General features: G+C 39.6%; 1 protein-coding gene across 9 annotated transcripts in view; it reads left to right on the top strand.

The window, feature by feature from the left end:
• The first annotated feature begins 2,252 nt into the window (after positions 1-2,252).
• The window catches only part of ESR1 (estrogen receptor 1), a 466,687-nt gene continuing 445,987 nt past the window's right edge, over positions 2,253-22,952 (top strand). For 4 of the 9 annotated variants that reach the window (XM_070073401.1, XM_070073399.1, XM_070073398.1 and 1 more), the window contains exon 1: positions 2,253-2,387. The gene's annotated coding sequence lies outside the window, so the exon portion shown is untranslated. Of the gene's footprint in view, positions 2,392-2,653; positions 2,830-6,634; positions 6,824-22,952 lie in introns of those variants that run through there. The other 5 variants (XM_008263698.4, XM_070073402.1, XM_070073400.1 and 2 more) reach the window with 5 other exon arrangements.

Genomic DNA, 22,952 nt, shown 5'->3' with positions numbered 1-22,952 from the left:
CTTATTTTTAAAAATTGATAATTTTTAATGGATAGCATGAATTTGAAATGTCAGGCTTTTTTTTCAGGCTTTTTGAAATTTGAAAAATGTGCGTAAGAGAATCATAGGTAACATTTCAAATTATACTTATTATACTTATGAAATTGAAGTGGTCCTATGTTTACATTGTATTATACCACATCATTTATTATACCACATCATTTATATTCTTTTTTTTCATTATTCAGTCTAATTGTGGTCTAATTGTGGTGAATATAATTTAGTCAGATACTTGTCCCCAAAAATTTTTTTTTCAATTAGGTAGTATAGAATATTTTAAAATAATGTTAGTCCAAAGATACATTTTTCTTTTTCTGTGATTTCATTAAAATAATAAACTTTGTGACAGCTTTTCTGTATTGATTTGATGGAAATATTCTCACCACTTACAGATGAGTCTGTCCATCTGTTCTTCTCATGTCACACACAAGGCATGTGTGTTCCCTCGGTGTGTCCTCATGCTGCCTTCTGTGTGCTACAGTGGAGTGCTGAAGGCATGCGGTGTTTAGATGGACCACCTAAACTTGAGCCCTGGCTCCAGCTGATATGAGTACTTAATCTTCAGTACCCCGTGGTTTCCTTATTTGCATTGTGGATTTTTGGTAGTACCTGCCTCACTGGGTTGTTGTGAAAGTGCTTTGGTACTTGGTACCTGACATCTGTATTTGCCCAGTAAACATTTGCTGTTATTTTTATTTTCTCTTGCTGAAGAAAGCACATATTTCAAGGCAAATAGAGCGATTATAGTTTTTTGAGGGTAATGAATCTGATTTATATTTTATGTAACTTTTGCCTTACATATTTATATTTTCTAATAAAACAAATAATCTAATACCTTCAGGTCAGAGTCCCTTGGATATCCTATTTTGAGAATTGCTTATGTAAGTAATTTTCTCCCCCGTATTGATATGTATACTGATTTTAACAGTTAGCTAAATGCTGTTAGAAAGGCATAGTTCACTGATTCTGGCAAATAAAATAACTGAGGTATTTAATTAATTTAGAGAAATTTTACTGTAAAAACACTTAAATTGTTAAACATTTTGTTAAATAATTCTTTTCACCTGAAATCATAACAAAACATTAAAAAGCTAACATCCTGCAACAATGCATTAGTATACAGAATGATTTCTTAAGTGAATCTTGTTGAAATATTCTTTGTTAAAGTGAAATATTCTGCTCCATGTAGTGTGAGCAAGTTAATCTCAAATTTTTTGCATATTCTACTTATTTTATGGGCCAGCTCACAAATATAAAGACTGAAGACTGTTAATATTTATTTCAAGATGTCTGAAAGCATTAATCATGAGACTTTCGATTTTCTCTCTTTGCTGGGCCAATTGAGACTTGTCTCTTACTCAACACCTGTCAACCTGCACTGGGTCACTAAAATACGGCAACAGAGACCTTCCCTCTGCCCCTTTCCTCCACCGTTCTCACTTCCAGTACATTGTCTTTCTTAAGACTTGTAGAAAAACTAATATATTTTTTAAAATGTCTTTTAAAGAATGTATTACATAAGCCGCAGTGGACTTTATAAGCTATTAAAGTTTCAGTACTTAAAAAAATTCATTAGTATTTTTGAGCCCATTTTCTACTTTAGTATGCTTATCTCCATGCTCAAAACAAACACAAACAAAAAGGCCACCACTTTATATCACTGCAGGAAATGCCAGGCATTTTAGGGGAGGATCATACGGCAGAGTTTAAAAGCCACAGAGGAGCTAAACGTGTGCACATCGCCGAGACCCTAATTAATCAGTGACGAGAGGAGCGGAGCAGGCGGTGGAGCCCATGGGTGAATAAGAAAGTAACGAAAAGGCCTGCAGAAGATATGGCCTCGCCCTTGCTTTCAGTTGTAGCCAATTTTGGGTGAACAAAATTTATGTCCTGAATGAATGCTTTATTAGTTTTTTCCCTACTTGATCCGTCTGTCTAGACTTCAAGCTTTATTTATGAGTAAAGAAAGAGTTGGCTGAATTATGTAAAAAATTGGGGGTAGATTAACGCATAACTCATCCCTTGTTAAACATCTATCTTCACGGAAGTGCTAGGAAAGTTACAGTTAGGCCTGGCTTCGAGAAAGGAAGGCCACCCCCTCCTCTATTTTTTTTTTTTTTTAAAGGAGACTTTCCAATCCTAGTCAAATGGTGGTGCTAGTTCTTTATTTTTGAGTTACTGCATTTCCTAATTTCATGGTCATAACAGCTTCAGAGCAGCGTCTACCAAAACTGAAAATGCAGGCTCCATGCACAGAAGCTCTTTCACAGGCTTGAAAGGTTCAGGCTCCTTTCTCCTGCCCCTTTCTGTAGCATAAGAAGACAGTCTCTGAATGACATTCTTCTCAAGTAGGTACTCCTATTTCTTCTTTCTTTATATTTTTCCTTGTGCTGTAATGTGCTACTGTTTACAAGCAGGCTGGAACCCCAGAGCTTTCCTCTCATGTGAAAAGCTGTTCATTTTTCTCATACCACCCCAGAATATTTTGCAAAGTTGCTGGCAACCATTGCTGCAATGTTAAAAATATGAACTCTAAACTTGGTACAGTGGAAGTTCACTTTTGGAGTAATATTCAGCTGAGTCAGAGGGCAGCACCATTACCCTTTGCTCAGTACAGCACTGACTAGCTTCCTGCCTGCCCTAGATATCCTATATTTGTTGGATCCAGCTCTTGCTACGAGATACTGTATGGCTGAACTGTGTCGGAATTTTGAAACTTCATCTCTGGACTGATGGTGCACCAGCATGAACTCCCTACCTGTTTTCTTAATCTTTGGTGCCGTAACTTATGTGAGTCTGAACTAAGCAATCGGAATGACCCTTTACTTGTTTCCTGAAGGCAGTCAGGTTTTCTACAAAGCTCCACAATCTAGCAATAACGCGAATGAGACAGCCTGTCTTGAAATCACCCTAAAATTTTAGGAAAGGGTTGTTGTTGTTGTTGTTGTTGTTGTTGTTGAATATTGCTGTCTTGGTTTTCTTGGAGGTGAAAAGAAAACTACTGATGACTTTTGGAGTAGGATGGTGTGTAATGACCCCACCACATAGAGTGTGCTATTCAAGTAAGGATGTGGGAGTCCCGAAAGACAGGGCAGGCTACTTTCGTTTTGGTGAGAGGAATGCCATATGTTTCAGGAACCTTAGTTTAAGTTGCAAATTTCATGTTTGGTCAAGAAGGAAATCATATTTTCTTTTCACAGACATGCCCGTAGATACTAAGATGATTAAAAAATATTTTAAAAAATTCCTTAATTTGGGTTGGGCCCTCTCAGGACTTTAGATCACCACACTGATTCCTGTTCAAAGGTGCGGTTTTATGCACCTCTGAGAATAAGTTTGCCGAACAACTGTAAGCAGAAGGTTGCTGGGAGACTCCTCTGGTTTTGAATGTGATTTCTATATGTACAAATTCATGTCAAGTGATTTAGGAATTCCAGGTAGAAGCATTTAAACAGAATTAAAATGTACAGAGAGCCAGATGAGATAAAGTTGAGCGAGAATGTCTGAGATCTAGAGTTTGAGAGCCCATTTCAGTTTCACAAAATTCCTTCCTATTTCTCAAAAGCAAATGTTTGCTATGATTTTTGTTACTGTCCTGTGAAGACTGCCCACTGGGCCTGGATATGTATGGATATAGTACTGTAGAGGTTGGATACAATACTGGAGAGGTGGTTAGATTTCCGAGGAAATTAGGAATAAATATGTATGCATCAGAGATACCATGTGCAGGGAAAATTCTAGATATGAGCACACAAAGGTTATATTTGTTGGCAGGATATTTTTCTCAGTTGCAAGTACTTGTATTTTTTGTGACAGTCAAGGAAAGGGGTAAAGTTCATGTGTTTTACACTTTCAGCAAAGAGAAAGTTAAACAACTCTCTGATTTCAGTGAACTGTTTCTCATCCAGTTAAGGATTTAGAGCTAACCAGATCCTATTCCTTTCCCCAAACACTCTACACCCTGTGTGCTGTAAGTGTTACACCAGGTACCTGCTGACCATTTTTGCTTGGTTGTCCATGGGTCATCTCTGAGTATTTTTCTGTTTTCGTTTAGTGCTGTTGGTCACAGCAGCTGCTGTGTAAAGGGCCAGGTGGTTGGGCTTTAGTTTCTTTTGAATAGAGAATAGCTTGGTTCCATGGTTGCATATTAGATACAAGGCAAAATAGGCAGGACGGAGAGTGACCAGCTCTGGGGAGACCATCATGTTGTTTATAAGAACTTACAGCACACGCTTCATCCATGGCACCTGAGCTGTGGTTCTGTTCTACCACCTTTAGTAGGGCTGGGTCTCCATCACTATCCCCTAAGAAAGAATGTGAAGCCCGCCTCACCCCTGCACAGTGTCTAATAAAGTGCTCTTTTAAAAGACAAGTGCTTCACTGTTCGCTTTTGCTGCGATGATAGTGTTGGTCGTGCGTTTGCTTTCTGGGCACTGTCTCAGTAGATTTCTTCTGAATCCTTCTCGGTGGACCACAATATAGTGAAACCTTGCATGTCAGTGGATTTTCTGGATCTTACCAAGCAGTGAAAATTTTGTTTTTCTTTTTGAATGTTTGTGACTATTTTGGAGGACAAATGGGGTTGCCCTATTCATTCATTCCTCAAAATATTTTGCCGCATACTCTCACTACTTTCTAGGTGTGCAACTTATTTCACCTCTGACCTCAAATTTCTCATCTGCAAAGTACGGATACTAACAGTAGCTACTAGATATAATCATGTGGAATAAATGAGATTAAGCCACTCCTTAAAAGTCTTTTTATCTTCAAGTGTTTGAAATTCAATATGAGGAAGGCGTTTCACACCACTTCTGGTACTCAGAAAATGTTGACTGAGTACATGAATAAGAACTTAAGAACTCCAGGTCAGCACCACAAGTGCTAGGATTTTAAGTCCGTGTACCATAGTGGGTGGGAACTTGACCTGAAAAGTTAAGGGCAGTCACTCCAGCTAGCTATGCATGGCACCTGTTGAAATGCTGCTGCTTGTTAATGGGTATAGGTTGGAGGAGGAAGCCCGGAAGCCTGCGGTATGCTTCCCTTTAACACTGCTTCCCTGTGTGACTGTAAGGACCATCGCATCCCTTTGCAAGATGGGCAGCAGAGGATGTCTAGCTGAGGTGAGCATGCCAGAGTTTTGTTAGAGATGCTTCACACTGCTTTTTCACGTCAGAAGAGGCATTTGGAGGGAGTGGGTGTTTGCTTCCAAGGTGAGGATGCTGCTTGGGATGCCTGCACCTTATGGAGTGCCTGGGTTTTGAATTCTGGATCCTTTTTGCTTCCAGCTTTCTGATGCTGTTCACCCTAGGAGGTGGTAGGTGATGGCTGAAGGACTTTGGTCCCTGCCACCCACATGAGAGACCCAGATTGAATTCTGGACTCTTGTTTTCTGCTTGGCCCAGCCCCAACTGTTGTGGGCAGTTAGGGAGTGAATCAGCAGATGGAAAATAATTCTCTGCTTATCCATCTCTCAAATAATAAGTAAAAAGTTTAAAAAGAAGCCTTTTACTTTGTTGTTGGGCAACATGTCTAACCACACACAGAGTTGTGCACTGAAGTTCTAGTTCTATGTGCCAAAGACTTGAGACAGTCTCTCCATTACTGACCCCATAGCATGCTTTGGTGCCCATGAGGGGATAAGAATAGTTGTTAGCATCTATGATTTGGGGAGCTCTTAATGTGGTGCTTTTTATAGGTATTGTTACATTTAAACCACACAAGGCCCCAACCACTAAATGACATGGTGATTCCATTCTGCAAATGAGGATACTGAGGCTTTGCAAAGTTAGGTAACCCGTTCCATGTGATGTGGCATTATCAATGATAGCCCAGGACTGGAAGATGATCTGATCTAATCGTAAAACCCGTGTTTTCAGCTACTGTTTGATACAGTATTAATTTCTAAAGTTTCTGATCAATACGAAACTTGCTTTGGAGAAGCAAGCTGTGTATCTGGGGCAGAAGGAGTGTGATATTACACTCTCTCTAAGCCTCAATATCTTTATCTGTACAATGTGAATGGTATTTGACCTATAGAAGTATTGTGGTTATTGATGAGGACTAAATGAAATAATGTACATAAAGGAGCTTTGAATGCATACATGATTACCTAGTACCTTGTGAAGTCTTGGTACTAATGGGGATGTGTGCGCCATGAACTGGGTATGAGGGGAGATTGGCTTGTGCTGCTGAAGAGTGATGCGGTGCTGGAGGTGCAGGCAGAACGCCTTGGCCTCCTAGGTGGGAGAGCAGGGCAGCAGGGTGCCCGGAGCTTTGGAGGGAAATGGGACTTCTCTCCTGGGGGCATCGCTGCAGTCATGGGGGCTACACTCCGATTGCTTCTGAGAAGGCGAGGGGCTGGGAGCTGCCCTGGCCTTTCTGCTGTGAGAATCATAACAATGCTCGTCGGCTGTCCACCTGGGGCTTCCCTTACAGAGAGCAACCTCCAAAAGCTTCCTCTGGCTTCTGTCTCCTATCAAAATCTGGCAGTGACTCCCAGGTCTTTGGGATTTTCTGCTGAGAATGGGGAATGAGATTAGAAACTGTAATCTTGTGGGCCATCTTCCACTGCTTCTGTTTTCTTGCTGTCTTGAAGATAATGCCCAGAGCCTGTGTGACAACTGCTAATCACAACGATGAAGAGACTACAACAGGATGGCGATTCTGGGGCACTGTGGAAGTGTGAGTGGACTGTGTGGCCTTGGTTCCTGCCCTTTTCTGGAATGTCTTTGGATGTTGACATTTCGTTTTACTTGGACCTCGTGCAACCGTTCTCTTCTCAAAGGTACCTCTTCCCTGAGGCTGGGTCAGTCGGAGCTATTATCGTTTTGCCAATGGTGATGTCTTTCTGAGACTTTTATCCCTCAGCAGTGCAAAAAAGTGGTCTCTCTGGGATATTTCTTTTCAGAATTTCCGTAAGGACAGTGGGAAATGTACAAGAAAATTTGAGGTCATCTGGCAGAAAAATTTGTCTTTTGAGCTCTAATTTTTATTTACAACAACCAGTTGTCTGACAGAATTCATTTCCTTGAAATCAGGTAATGACAGAAGATTAATACAGATGAGTACATAATGAATAGTAATCCACTCTAATACCTTTCATTTTAAACCATGTGACACATACAGATGTATGTAATTTTTTGTAAAGACTTTTGGAACTCTACTTGCATTCAGCTTTGCTAAAGGAGATTTAAGGATTAGAGTTTGTCAGAATCCAAGATAGTTCAGTTTGACTCACATAGTTAAATTCTCTTCCTAATTTTATTTAAAGAATTAATAATGTTTGCAAGGGCCCTGCTGTGGTTCTTTAAGGTTTGTACTGGAGTCTGCTCCCAGACAGACTGAAAGTGCCTCAGGCCTAGATGCTCATCCACGCGGCTGGTTCCTGGTGCTCGGTATGAACCCCTATTCACTTCTCTCTTAAATAAAGCTCTCACTTTCCTATGCATCTTTCTCACTCAATAATAGCTTAAAACGTACCATGCTGCCTCTTTTATCTGTGCCGGTATTTAGAATTCTTTTCTAACTATTAGGCAAGAACCCTCTCGGGCTTATTAATATTGGGGATTTAGTAATAAGCCCGTGGTGAAATCGTAAGGCACCCCAAATTCCAGTAGCACATGTGGCACCCCAGATAGCACTTCTAGGGAACTTTCAGGGGCCACATTTCGGTGTGAATTTTAGGGGGTCTTTTCCGATTTCAGATTCAGAAAATAGCTCATGTTTATTAACTAGGGTAAGAATTACTATGGTTCTTAAATAGGTCCTTTATATTGGATACTGAACGATTCTGACTTCTGAGGCCTATTTTCCTCACAAAATTGATGAAGGCATTGGACTAGGGGATGGGAATGTTTCTTGTGGTTGTACCATTTTATGATACAGTTTCTGCCTCAGCAACCTCCGTTATGATGGTGAGTTGATACTGTCACTTGTACAATCAAACCAGTGGGCACCTGTCTGGCAACAAAAGACAGATGTCATTGTCCCACTGAGACAGGACCCTCGTTACCAAGGAAGACTGATATCTCTTGTAGCCATCTAAGTGCTTAGCATTGTAGGAGTGGGGGATGGAATCCAGTGATTCGGTGTAGGGGGAAGGGTGAAGATCCTGCCTTCTTCCTTCCTCTCTTTTTTTCGTCTTCTAAGGGGATGTGAAAGGTAAAGGTAACAACAATGGCAAAGAACCAACTGGGGGTGGGGGTGGTGTTGACAGGGAAGGCCAAGCAGACTCGGCCATTTAATTTGAATCACAGTAAGTTGCCTGTGATGTTTCTGGGCTTCTGCGTGTGCCTTGGTGGACAACACCTCTTCTTTGTATTTGGAGTGGAGAAATACAGGCAGAGTGACGTCGGGACATGTTTAGCACCCAGAACATGGCCATGTTGCTTTCATGGCCAATTCCTCTGGGTCATTCGGCATTCACAGATCAAGCAGAGGGATACTTCCAATCTAGTTTGAGAAGGAAAAAATTCACAGGACAATGTTTTCTAGGAAAATCAAAGAGCAGAAAGCAAAGGTATGCTTACTATGGCATTCATGTTGCATAAGCAGTATTAACGTGGTTAAGTATTATTCCTTTAGAATGGTTCACAGATTATTCCTGCTTAGACTTTACAGGACCCTTGTTTTACTTCTTTCTCACCATCTGGATTCTGTCCATTTTACTCCTCCCTCGGCACTTGGAATGGAAGTGAAATTTAAATGTGCCAATTTTCTACTTGTTAGAAGCTATTCTAATATATTTAGTAGGAAAAGAGATTTATACTGTTACTTAGAAGAAGGTTTGGGGATTATTTCAGGGTTTAATTCGTTGATGGGATTCCTAGAATCTGCTGCCATCAGTAGTGGAGAATTGGCTACACCAGACAAGTTTGTAGATTTACGAAAGTGTAGCTAACGTGGGCTGCACTTGATTTCTTTATCCAGTTCTTTAGTACTAAATTTATTGCCAGTTTTATTTATCAAACCTATTCTCAAAGGAGTGGTATTTGTTGTGGCCACAAGGAAACATCTGTGTGTTTCAACCTTAGTGGCAGATAGCCAGTTAGAACATTTGGCATATGAAGCCTAGATTGCCGAAGGAAAATTAATCAAAAGAAACCTTCAAAAATACTGAGAAGGCAACCAAGAAAAATGTGTTATCACTGACAAACTGAAGTATTGAGTTCATAGTAATGAAGAAATGGCAGAATCCACAGTGAATCAAGTAAGGGTGTCATATTATGGGAAGTTTGGAAGTTGATGTCATTTTGATTGCTGTGATTTATAGTAGGTTATATAAGGGAATCCTGAATTCTAAGAGATCAAAGGAAAATGCTGGCTCTTTCTTCATCACCTCTGTTAGGTCAAGCCTATCCAGCAAGAAGCCAAGTGGAGAGTTAAACAATTATCTGAAGTGGGCAGTAGAGACGGCCAAAGCAGATAATGCATAACCAGAAAGTCACCATGGAGGGAAAATGTGGACTGAAAATAGGATAAGGAGTGGGGGTAGAATGTCAAGCAATTTGGTCAATGTCCAGCATCCAAATTTACTGTATAATGGCCAACTCCTAGCTTCATGTTGTTATTTAGAACAAGACTAAAAGACTGGGATTAAAAAAAGTTCACTACCAAGGTTGTTGCATGCTTGTGCAAAATTTTGCCGTATCTGTATTATCTGTGAGTGTTTAATTTTGAGTATTTCCAGGGACTGGATTTCGCTATTTTAGATTAGTGGATTGAAATCATAGAGGAAGCCCATATAAACTGACTAATGGGGATAAAAATTTCTTTTTTGGTTAATTATTAAGTGGTATATTTAACTAGCCACCTTTTCCTATCCCTCCACGTATGTGCTTATGAATTTTCCATTGAAAACTAAAGCTCTTTTACTTTATCATTTCTTTAGGTGGCAGATTTCATATTTCCTTAATATTTAAGTAGAACATAGCAATGAATTACATAAGCCCAAAAGAATAGGATTTGAATTACTTTTTTTTTTTTCATATTAAGCAACCACCAAGACCTAAGTGTCACTGTGGCAGTCTTTTTCTTTTCTTTTATATGGATATCATAAACTACTTATTTTGAGCAGATGTTTCTAACTCCTAAAATATAGTTGGTAGTCTATGCCCCCTCGATATCTTTCAATGTGCACCTGCTAATTCTAAAGACTCCTTAGTTCAATGTACAACTTTCCATTTGATGTTGTCTTTTTAGAAAAGTGTACAGTAGCTTGTCATTATCTGTAGTCTTCCTATTGTGCAATAGCCCTAGCCTTTCTTACTCCTATCTAACTGTAACTTAATACTCATTAAATAACCTTTGTTTTTTCAATTGAGAAAAAAATCTTTACAGATTAGGTTCACTCTTGCTTCAAATCCGGAAAACGTGCAGGCATGCTAAGATCTTACATGGAAAAACAAAGTAAAGAAGGGAATACATTTCTTTCTTTTCTATCATGTCTGCTGCATTTGAAGCTGTTATATAGAATTTTAGAAAATAAAAATAACCCAGAGCAGTTTTTCAATAGTTCTGACTGAGGTTTGAAACTCACAGTAAAAAATGCCCTGTGGAAAATCCTTGAAACTCCTCATGAAATCTATTGAAATACACTGTAGTCAAATCAAAATTCAAGAAGAATTTTTGGTGCAAGTAAAGATCAAGAAAGTTGTTTTGTAAGTAGTGATACAAAGCTGTGTATTAAGTAGCATTACTAAATTTGTCCCCTGCTCTGTGCAGTGGCTACTTTTTCTGTCATATAGCAACATCTGAATGTCTGTGGTAAAACCATCTAAATGGTCACAGCAGGTGCTACTGTGCTGCTGCACACAATTGAGACATTGAGGACCAGCTTTTTGTTCTAATAGGAAAAATGGATCTTCAGAAATAGAAGCCATTCTACTCTCCTGGCTTGATGTAGTGGATGATGCCCTGTGCAGAAATAATGTTTGTGAATTGTGTCAGTGGAAAATAGCCCATGTCTTAGATTTGTAAAAAAAAAAAAATATAATCAAGAATTTGATTTGAACAGATAAGTGAAACAGATTCTTCAGTGCCTATTGACAAGTGAGACTCCTTTTACTTATTCAGTCTTTCCTTCCCTCAGTCTCTTCCCTCCCCTTCCCACCCTTCCCCTCCCTCCCTCCCTCCTTTTTTTTCTTTCTTTTCTTTCTTTCTTATGAAAGGTAACACACACACACACACACACACACCCAGAGAGAGAGAGAGAGAGAGAGAGAGAGAGAGAGAGAGCGAGCTTCAGTTTGCTGGTATAATCTCCAAAACCCTCAATGGCTCAGACTGGTGCAGGCCAGAATTCAATCTGGGTCTCCCACGTGGGTGGCAGGGATCCGAATACTTGAGCCATCACCTCTGTCTCCTGAGGTGTTCAACAACAGGAAGTTGGAATCTGGAGTGGAGCTGGAGTGCCAATGTAGGCACCCTGATATGGAATACAGGCATCCCAAGTAGCATCTTAACTAAGCCAAAGGCCCACCCTGAGATTACTTTTCTTTATTTTTAAATGCCTTCTTTCATTAAGTGAGGAATCAAACCCATTTTTATTTGGGAAATATATTTTTTAAAGATTTATTTATTTCAAAGCCAGTTACAGAGAGGCAGAGACAGAGAGAGAGGTCTTCCATTTGCTGGTTCACTCCCCAAATGGCCATAATGGATGGAGCTGAGCTCATTCAAAGCCAGGAGCCAGGAGCTTCTTCTGGGTCTCCCATGTGGGTGCATGGGCCCAAAGACTTGGGCCATCTTCGACTTCTTCCCCATGCCATAGCAGAGAGCTGGATCGGAAGTAGAGCAGCTGGGCCTTGAACTTGCGCCCATAAGGAATGCCAGCACTGCAGGTGGTGGCTTTACCTGCTATGCCACAGCACCGGCCCTGGGAAATCTTTAGAGGTCGCCATGTCACCTTTTCTTTTTCTGTTAGAAAACAAAAAGAAGAAGATTATTAGAAAGACATAAGCATTAAAATCTCTTCACATTGTCTTGGACCATAGTACCAAATCTCAATATAACTGTTTTTGAAACAGAAAGTAGATATTAATCTAAATTTTTAACTACAAGTGGGCTATGTGTAAACCTTTAAGTTTTTCCTTTTTCTCTCCTGACTTCATCCATGAATATGTAACTGTAACAGCTAATTTGGCAATCAGTTTGGAAGATGATTTCTTATTTAATTTCTTTATCAAGCTTGTTGCCAGGGATAGAGCAGTAATGATAAGCGCTCTATGTGTGTTTCTTGAGTTGAAAGAAAGGATGCAATGTATGAACAACCCTAATTTTATTTAATTTTAAAAGATTTGTTTATTTGAGAGACAGAGTTACAGACATAGGGAGGGAGAGATAGAGAGAGAGGACTTCCATCCATTGGCCCACTCCCCAAATGGCTGCATTGGCTGTAGCTGAGCCAATCCGAAGCCAGAATCCAGGAACCAAGAGCTTCTTCCAGGTCTCCACACAGGTGCAGGGGCCCAGACGCTTGGGCCATCCTCTACTGCCTTACCAGGCCATAAACAGAGAGCTGGATTGGAAGAGGAGCAACCAGGAATGAACCGGCGCCCACATGGGATGCTGGTGCCACAGGCAGAGAGAGGTCTAACCTACCACACCACGGCACTGGTCCCACAACCCTCATTTTAAATATTCCCTGCATGTTCTGTGTAGTTGAAGTTCCTTTCCATGTTACCATGGAGGTTACTCAATTTATCTACAATGCTTAATTCTCTAAAGACAAAAAACCCAGACTTTTAAAATAAAGCTCCTGTATTCCATTGTCTCTTCTCTCAGAGCTTTTCCATAGCTGCCAGCAAGTGGAACCATTTTCTGACCGGCATTTCATCGCCTCCTCCTTGTCTTGCTGTGCCATGCCAGTTGAGTGCTAGTCAGAGTGCATTAATTTAACACTAAGTGGAGACATGATTATAACACTCTAAACCATTAAGAAATGTTTCTTTTTTAAAAAAAAAAAAAGATTTATTTTATATATTTGAAAGAAGGGAGAGGGAAGAGAAAGATCTCTCATTGGCTGGTTTACTCCCCAGGCTGGGCCAAGCTCAAGACAGGAGCCAGAAACTCCCATGAGGTCTCCCCTGGGGATAGCAGGGACCCAAGCACTTGGGCCATGTTCTGCTGCTTTCTCGGGTGTATTAGCACAGTGCTGAATCCGAAGTGGAGCAGCCTGTACTTGAACAGGTGCTCATGTTGGATGCTGGTAACATAGGTGGTAGCTTAACCTGCTGCACCACAACACTGGATCCCCTCCAAGAAATATTTCTATTAAATTTAATTATTTAAAGTGACAAGTGGCATTTGAATACTTAGGAACAAAAATAATTTGAAAAAAGCCATTTAGATGGACAAACAAGCACTTTACTTTGTCGTCCTCAAATAACCACATCATTGTAATTTAAAATTTAAGAGAGAAAATAATTTACTGACCTTCAAGTTCATTTCTCATTTCTTCCACAGAACATTTTAAAACTAGTTCACAAACCTCTTGAGTGAAAGTACAAATTGACAGCATTGCCCAGAGGCCAACTTGAGGGACCCTGTATTTATTTATCGGGCTATGAACCTAGGAGCAAGCTTTTGGCATAAAAGAAAAGCCTCTGGAGTTGTCAATACCAGGCCTTCAAAATGTTCAAAAGCACAGGAAGGCTGAGTCAGTGGAGTGATAGGGTCGGGCAGGGTGCAGGCCTCGGTCTTCCTGTAGGTTTAGATGGACTAAACCTGGCTTCACTAAGTGCCCAAGGGGCACCCACTGCTCACTGTGGTGACTTCCCAGCTGTGGAACTGGGTAATTGGGGGCAAATTTTTCAGGAACATTTTTGATTTTGGACCTTGACTATGCGACTATAGAGGAAGTGAAACTTCATGGTGAAAGACTTTACTTACTGACTAACCAAAATGTTAAATAACATCTCCAGTTCCTGGCCACTGTCTTCCAACGTACTGTGGGACTGGTCAGGCCAGTCTTCCCAGTCTGGAGACCAACACTGCTCGCTAGGCAAGCAGAACCCATAGGGCCTGGCCTCAAAGGGCAGGCAGACTGCAGGCGGTTTGGAGGTACCTCCTCTCCAGATCTTCTCTGGCTCAGGAATTTGAAACGGTAAAAGTTCTAATCCATCTGCAGTCAACTATCAGGTGAATCACACAAGTACTGATGCAACCTCTCATTTCCAAGTGGCTGTTGCCTGTGGTTTTGCCAGCATAGTGCTGACAGCTAGTTAGATTCCTCTGTGGGACGGCAAGGAAAAGGCCCTGCAGAAAGAGAAAGGAAAAGACTTTCACAAATGAATGAGTCCTCTATCCAGTTGTAGGAGAACTAATGCAAACCACTGGGAGTTTGGATTCCAAAATTTAAAAAATACCCTGTGCTACCTCCCTTCTCCGTTTTTGTGATTCTATACACTTGTCAGTCTCTAAGTTCTCTTGTATGCCTTTTCCTGCTGTGAGGTCCTGGATTCAAAGCTGTTCACCCCAGAAAGATGTGAGATGGTGCTGCTGCTGGGACTTTGAGAAAGACCTGAAACAACATGTCTGGGATCGTGGATGCCACGGAACCGGGGGCTTGCTGCACGTCTCCCGGGGAACTGTGTCACTTAGTGATATCATCCATTCTTTCCCATTTTTGCTGCCTGTCCATTTATAAAAACAACTGAAGTCATCAGTGTTTCTCATATTCTCAAAATATTTGACTCCATTAAGTTTTGGCTATAAGTAGAAAGAGTCTAAAGGCTAAAAGTAAAATACATAAACTGTTAGAAGGCTAGTGTAGTTTGAGACTCACATATGGAATTGTCCCTTCCTGACTTCTACTCTTTTTTTTTTTCTCAGATAAAACACTCAAGTTACAGAAATCAATTCTTTCAAATTCAATTTATTTTATGACCTACTTTTGTCATTCCTGTTCAGTCAAGTAGTTAATATAATGGCAGCCACAACAGCTATGCGTTGTTCCATCACATTATTTTTCAGTGCTTTATGCTAGAAGAGAAAGCTTATTCTGTCATTACAACAGCACTAGGAGTGGGTATCATTATTCCCACTTTCTGGGGGAAGCAAGTCAAGACTTAGAGAAACCAAATAATTTGCTGAAGACAACCCAGCTAGTGAATGGTAAGACAGGATTTGAACTTAGGACAGTAATGCAAGATCTTGGCCATGGTAAACATGGTTTTCCAGTTTATGAATGCAGGCAAAGGCTGAGATGGTGAAGGGAATACGGAAGCATTTAGGAAAGATCTTGTCTCACCGAGGAGCTTGACTGTGCACTGTGAGAAGATATTTGCATCTCTGTCTTGTGGGGCAGATCTCTATGATCTTTTCTCATTAATGTTTAATGCTTTTCTATTCAAGTGAAGAACTCTGAGTCCAAGACTTCACAGGGCATGGACAATAGCCTTTCTAGTTTTCATCACTTCATGAGTGTATTCTGCCTGTCAATGACACTTAATACAGTTGACTGATTATATATATCTGGATCAAATTTACCTTGTCAAAATACAGCAGGCATAGGTTAGCTGCCTACTCTGCTCATTTTTATCAAGCTCAATTTCCATGATGACTTCTCTCTCAATAGTGAAAATGCACCAGTAGATTGGATCACAATCTAGAGAGAGGTGAAGGGGTCTTTGATCAGTGACCCACGCCCACACCATCAGTTTGAAATAGGTTAACATTGAGCATGACTGTGTGGTCTTTGCTGGAGAACCTGGCACAGATGTACAAAGGCTGGCAGAAGGAGGGATAATCCACAAAATTGGTAAATCACATAAGAATAACCAGGAACTGGCTGCAGCATAGCAATCTGTGTTCATTCCACTAATAAATAAGCTACCATTTTGTCTCCTCATTCTCTAATTGGGACAAATTCTCTACTGTATTTTCACTCTTACTAGTACCTATTTTCTGTGATTTCTCTCAGCTTTGACTATCTTGTAGACTCAATCTTGTCTCTAAGTAACTCTAACTCAGTAAATATATTCCGGTATTGTACCTTGTAATCACCTCCTTTAAATAAGGTGGTAGGAGGAAGGGACTTCTTTTATTAACTCATCAGTCAGGACATGCACCAGCCAGAACCCTAATGCACACTTTGCTTATGGTTGATTGAATCAAAATATTCAGTTTGGTATATTCTATTTATTTTGGCCCATCTACATAACAGTGCCATGCAGGTAATTATGCTGGTTTTATACTCATATTATTGACCTGATACATGGTAGCAAATAAGGTGGAACAGAATTTTCTATGCAGTGTGAAGCTACACATATAAAATCCAAGTGAAAATCTTACTCATCTGGAAGTTTGAGTTCATGAAGCCAGAGAAAGCCTGCCTCTGGAGCAGGAATGGGATAAGTAGTACATGTGTGTACATATCCACGGTGAGGAAATCCAGGCATGTCTCTGTTGGTCTGTCTGCAGGCTCACTGAGCGTCTGTCTGCAGGCTCACTGAGCCATGGGGGAAAGAGGGAGCAGGGGATACTCATCTGTGTCAGTCAGGAAGTAGATGTTCTTCCAAGGGAAGAAGCAGGCCTCAGAGGGCTGATGTATATCTTGTTGTCTTGTCCAGTCCTCTCAGGTAGATTTCTGGGATAAGAACAAAGCTTATTGGTTGTTCTTGTGTTGCCACTAGAGCACATCAGGTCCTTGTTGCAGACCTGTTTGCCTTCCCACACTACTGCGCTTGCTTCCTATCTCAGCTGAAGTCCTTTTACCTAGGAGAAAAGAGAAAAAGTGGAAGAAATGTTTCCAATTTTGAGACCTCAGATCAAACTTTGGAAATCGGCTCTAATTGGGAATCTGAGGAAATAGCTGGCAAATTTTGTTGATTAGAGGTAATAGAAACAACAGGTGTGCTGATTTTGAATCCTAGGAAGGCTTTCTGTGCAGACTGTCTGAGAACCGCCTTCCTGAGGCTTCATCCTCAGAATGTGAGGTTTTGCGGTGCCCTGGCATTTGTGTGTTGGAGGGATGGTTTGCCTCTCTGGGGGCTCTGTGCTTCTACCCTTATCCAAGTGATGCTAAGATACATGATTAGGTTTTTGAAATCTTTCAAAAATTAATTTATTTTTTTAACTTTTATTTAATGAATATAAATTTCCAAAGTACGGCTTATGGATTACAATGGCTTCCCCCCAATAACCTCCCTCCCACCCGCATCCCTCTCCTTTCCCACTCCCTCTCCCCTTCCATTCACATGAGGATTCATTTTCGATTCTCTTTATATACAGAAGACCAGTTTCGCATACATTAAGTAAAGATTTCAACAGTTTGCTCCCACACAAACATAAAGTGAAAAATAATAGATGATTTTTTAAATGATGATGAAATCAGATCAGACCTATTGTCATGTTTAATCCCAGTGAGAGTCAAGTTGGGAATTGATAATTTCTTCTTCTTCTCTCTCTTTTTTTTTTATACAGAAGATCAGTTTAGCATACATTAAGTAAAGATTTCAACAGTTTGCACCCCCATAGAAACACAAAGTGAAATATACTGTTTGAGTACTCGTTATAGCATTAAGTCTCAATGTACAGCACATTAAGGACAGAGATCCTACATGAGGAGTAAGTGCACAGTGACTCCTGTTGTTGACTTTACCAATTGACACTCCTGTTTATGGCATCAGTAATCTCCCTATGCACCAGTCATGAGTTTCCAAGGCTATGGAAGCCCCTTGAGTTCTCCGACTCTTATCTTGTTTAGACAAGGTCATATTCAAAGTGGAGGTTCTCTCCTCCCTTCAGAGAAAGGTACCTCCTTTTTTGAAGACCTGTTCTTTCCACTGGGATCTCACTCACAGAGATCTTTCATTTAGGTGTTTTTTTTTTTTTTTTTTTTTTTTTTTTTTTTGCCAGAGTGTTTTTACTTTTTCTTTGCTTTGCTCATATCAACTTCAGATAAGCCAATTAACAGGGCTTGATGTGCATCCTCTATGCTTTTCTGCAGGCTCACACAGTCAGATGCAAAAACACATGCTGAAATTCTGGGAAATAGTCCCATTTATCTTAAAATGTGGGCACAGCGTGCACAATGTGTGTGAATCACTGTGTATCTTGACTTCCTCACTTTGCTGTGTATCTTGGAAATACTGAGCAATATATACCTTATTTTCTTCAACAGTTGCATGAGTATGAATTTTTACTAAGATTTATTCAAGTAATCTTCCATCAATAGATATTCTGTTGAGAAAAGTTTTTAACACATAAAAAAGTCCTGTCATTATAAATATTCTTAGACATATATTTTTAGCTATTGACGGTTTTATTTTTATAGTGTAATTCCCAGAAACAAGATTGCTAGTTCAAAGGGTCTGTATATTTTTAAATTTTAATAGGTTTTTCCATATTATTTTCTAAAAATACTATAGAAAGTTGCAGGATTCCCTATGATGTTTGAGAGTATCATTTTCTTCATTTTCCACTAGCATGTCTGTTCCTTCATTTTCTAATTTTTCTAGCCTAATGAGTTAGTTGTTAACCTATTATTCATTTTCTTGACTTTTATGAAGTTGAGCAGCATTTTACATTATTTTTGTTCTTTTGGGTTCCTTATCGGTCAACTACCTATATTTATCTTTGACCCCCCCACGTTTGCCTTTTCCTTATTCAGTTATAAAATCTCTGGATATTATAGATTTAAAAAATGAAAGGTAAAATTGTATGTGTGTATCATATTCAACATGATAGTTTGAAATATATTTGTTGTGGAAAGGCTAAATCTAGTTAATTGACACATGTATTACCTCACAACTTATTTGCTTTTGTGGTGAGAATACTTAAACTCCATCTTTAGCACTTTTCAGAAATGAAGCAAACCTTGCCATTAACTATCATCACCACACTATAAACTAATAGACCTTTTTTTTTTTTTTTTTTTTTTTTTTTTTTTTTTTTTTTTGACAGGCAGAGTGGACAGTGAGAGAGAGAGACAGGGAGAGAAAGGTCTTCCTTTGCCGTTGGTTCACCCTCCAATGGCCGCCGCTGCAGCCGGCGCACCACGCTGATCCTGGCAGGAGCCAGGAGCCAGGTGCTTTTCCTGGTCTCCCATGGGGTGCAGGGCCCAAGCACCTGGGCCATCCTCCACTGCACTCCCTGGCCATAGCAGAGAGCTGGCCTGGAAGAGGGGCAACCGGGACAGAATCCGGCGCCCCAACCGGGACTAGAACCCGGTGTGCCGGCACCGCAAGGTGGAGGATTAGCCTATTGAGCCACGGCGCCGGCTTATAGACCTTTTGAGTTTATTCCCCTCATAGAACTGAAATTCAGTGTCCTTTGACCAACACATTCCCAAACCTCTACTCCCTCAACCCTCATCCCTTGGCAATCACCATTCTACTCTCCACTTCTGTAAGATCCATTATTTTAGATTCCACGCATGAGTGAGAACGTGTATAGGTCTTTCTGTGCTTGTTTTTCACTTAGCACAATGTCCTCCTAGTTCATCCATGTTGTGTGAATTATAGGATTTCCTTATTTTTAAAAGGTTGAATAGTAGTCCATTATATGTATATATCATATTTTCTTTATCCATCCATCAATTGATGGGCAATTAGTTCGAGTCCCTATTTTGGTTATTTATTACAAATAGTGTTGAAATAAATATGACAGTGAAGATACTCCTTTGACCTACTGATTTCATTTTCTTTGAATATACTTTATATTCAATAGTGGGACTGCTGGGTCATTGTGGGGAGCAACTTGGACTAGACTGTTACTGGAATTAAGACTTAATCTATGCATCTGCTCTCCCACAATATGGTGCTGAGAAGGGAGTAACAACTTCTATGCAGCTGCCTCTTGCCAACTTGAGTGATGACCTGCAGGAGCTGATCCTGCTCCTGATTGGAGGAGAGCAGCATACTCGGCGTGTGGGTAGCAGAGTTGGGATTGGTGGAAGAGGACTATAAAGGAGGAGAGAGACAACATGCACCAGGAACATCTGAAGGAACACCTGAGCAGCCCCCGAGAGAGCCGGCCGGCGGTGTGCTGCTCCCCCGTGGAAGTGGGGAAAGTGGCAGGGGGAACCGCCCTTCCACGGAGGTGGAAGGGTCGGTAGCCAACCTGGGAAGAAACAGCAGCAAACCCGGGGAGGGCCGAGCGGACAAAAGAACAGCGCAGGGTCCTGTGTCGTTCCCCCACGAAGAGGGGGAACGACATAATGGTGCCGTGACTCGGATATGAAGCCTAGGCAGGGTTTAGTGTCGTTCCTCCATGAAGAGGGGGAGCGACAGGTCATATGGTAATTATATTTTTTATTTTTTTCTGAGGGAACTGACTACTGTTTTTTCACAGTGATTGTACTAATTTACATTTCTAGCAACAGGGTGAAAGAGTTGCCCTTGCTAACACTTACTATCTTTGGATTTCTAGGTACTGGCCATTCTAACAGGTGTGAAAGTGATATCTCATTGTGGTTTTAGTTTCTACTTCCCTGATGATTAATGATTAGTAATGTTGAGTACTCTTTATAGATCATTTTGTCACATAAATAACTGTTCTTTCTCTTAAAAATTTTCCTTTAATTTTATTTTTGTTATTTTCTGAAACAAAATTAGTTTTACAAAATCAGATCTCTATTTAAAGATTAAAGAATTTTTTGTATTACTTTAAAAATTCTTCCCACCTAATATATTCTGAAATCTTCATCTAAAAATTTAATTTTCTATTTTTAACATTTTAGGATAGTTTTAAAAGGATTTGTTTTAGTATTTTTTAGTATCTAGAATTTGTTTTTGTGGAAAAGTAGAAGTTTCAACTTTATTTCATTTTATATGGACAGCTAATTGTTAAGCATCACCTATGAAATAATATGTCTTTTATCCAGCAAATTAAATTAGATGAGTATTTCTGGAAAATTCTTTTTTATTCAATTTATCATCTATTTTTCTATTGCCAATCCTGGGACACATGGCTTTGATTGTAATAGTATAGTATGTTTTCACTGCTTTAAATTGATGCCTCTTATCAAGATAATTATTCATAAATTGGGCCCAGTTTTCAACAATCTTCCATGTGAAGTAAAATTTTATCTTTACATGACATTTTTTATTTATAATATTTATTTATATAAGGTAAAAGAATTCCATGTATTTCACGCAGACTTAGGAGCATAGTGATACTTCCCACCCTAACTTCCCTCCTGTCCATGTTCCTACACTCCCTTCTCCTTCCTTATTCTTTCTTTTAATTTTTACAATGATCTACTTTCAGTTTGTTTTGTAGTCATAAGATTAACCCTCCACTAAGTAAAGAAGTCAGCAAATAGTAAGAAGAAAAAAAACATTGTTCCTCAACAGTAGAGACAGGGGCTATAAACAATAATCAATTTTCAAAATGTCAATTTTACTCATACATTATATTTTTTGTACTCTGTTAGTTACACCAAATTAGAGAAAACATATGATATTGGCCTTTTGGGGACTGGCTTATTCACTAAGTATAATGTTTTCCAGTTGCATCCATTTTCTTGTGAAAGACAGGATTTCATTCTTTTTATGGCTGAGTAGTATTCCATAGGGTGTATGTATACCACATTTTCTTTATCCAATCATTGGTTGATGGACATCTGGGTTGGTTCCATATCTTTGCTATTCTGAATTGAGCTTCAGTAAACATGGGGTTATAGATAATTCTTTCATATGCTGATTTCATTTCATTTGGGTAAATGGCTGGGTATAGGACATTTTTAAAAAAGTTTCATTTCAGAATCAGCACTTAAGGCATTCGGATATGGCTGAAGAGCCCATGAGAGTATTTTGGGCATGGAAAGCCAAGACACTCTGGAAAAAAAAAAAAAAAAACACACAACCTAAATGAAAGATCTCTGTGAGTGAGTGAGATCCCAGTACCGTTCTCTGAAGGGGGGAGAGAACTTCCACTTTGACTATGACCTTGTCGAAATAAGATTGAAGTCGGCGAACTCAAAAGGCTTCCATAGCCTTGGCAACTCATGACTAGAGCCTAGGGAGATGACTGACGCCATAAACAAGAGTGTCAAACTGTTAAGTCAACAACAGGAGTCACTGTGTACTTACTCCTCATGTGGGATCTCTATCCTTAATGTGCTGTACATTGAGATTTAATCCTATAACTAGTACTGAAACAGTATTTTATATTTTATGTTCTGTGTGGGTGCAAACTGTTGAAATCTTTACTTACTATATACTAAATCGATCTTCTGTATATAAAGAGAATTGAAAATGAATCTTGATGTGAATGGAAGGGGAGAGGAACTGGGAAAGGGGAGGGTTGCAGGTGGGAGGGAAGTCATGGGTGGGGGAAGCCATTGTAATCCTTAAACTGTACTTTGGAATTTATATTGACTAAATAAAAGTTTAAAAAAATTTTCATTTCAGAATAGTTTTAAATTTACAAAACAAATTTATGTAGTACAGAGTTCCCAGGTACCCTCCTACCTAGCATCCCCTATTGTTAACATCTTATATGAATATATCTGTCATAATCTATAAGCCATACTCAGCTTCTCCTATTATAACATCTTATTTTAGTATAATGTGATTGCCACAATTAATGAACCATATCCAGCTTTCTCTATTATTTTTTAATCCAAACCTCCTTTATCCCTCCCAAGCCTCCCAGCCTCTAATAGTCAACATTTTGCATACAGATTGAGTTTTTTTTTTTTACCTCCCACATATGAATGAGAACATGGAGCATATGTTATCTTTCTGTGTCTGACTTACTTCACTTAACGTGATGTCCTTTAGGTCCATCCATTTCACTGCAAATGACAGGATTTCATTCTTTTTTATGACTGAATAGTATTCTATTGAGTATAAATACCGTATTTTCATTATCCATTCATTTGATGATGGGCACTTTGTACCATATTTTGGCTATTGGCAACAGTACTGCAATAAACATTCTAGATATACAATGAATTCATATCT

Source organism: Oryctolagus cuniculus, chromosome 5, assembly GCF_964237555.1.
Source record: "Oryctolagus cuniculus chromosome 5, mOryCun1.1, whole genome shotgun sequence".
Classification (NCBI taxonomy): Eukaryota; Metazoa; Chordata; class Mammalia; order Lagomorpha; family Leporidae; genus Oryctolagus; species Oryctolagus cuniculus.
This window is presented reverse-complemented; position numbering and strand designations above follow the sequence as displayed.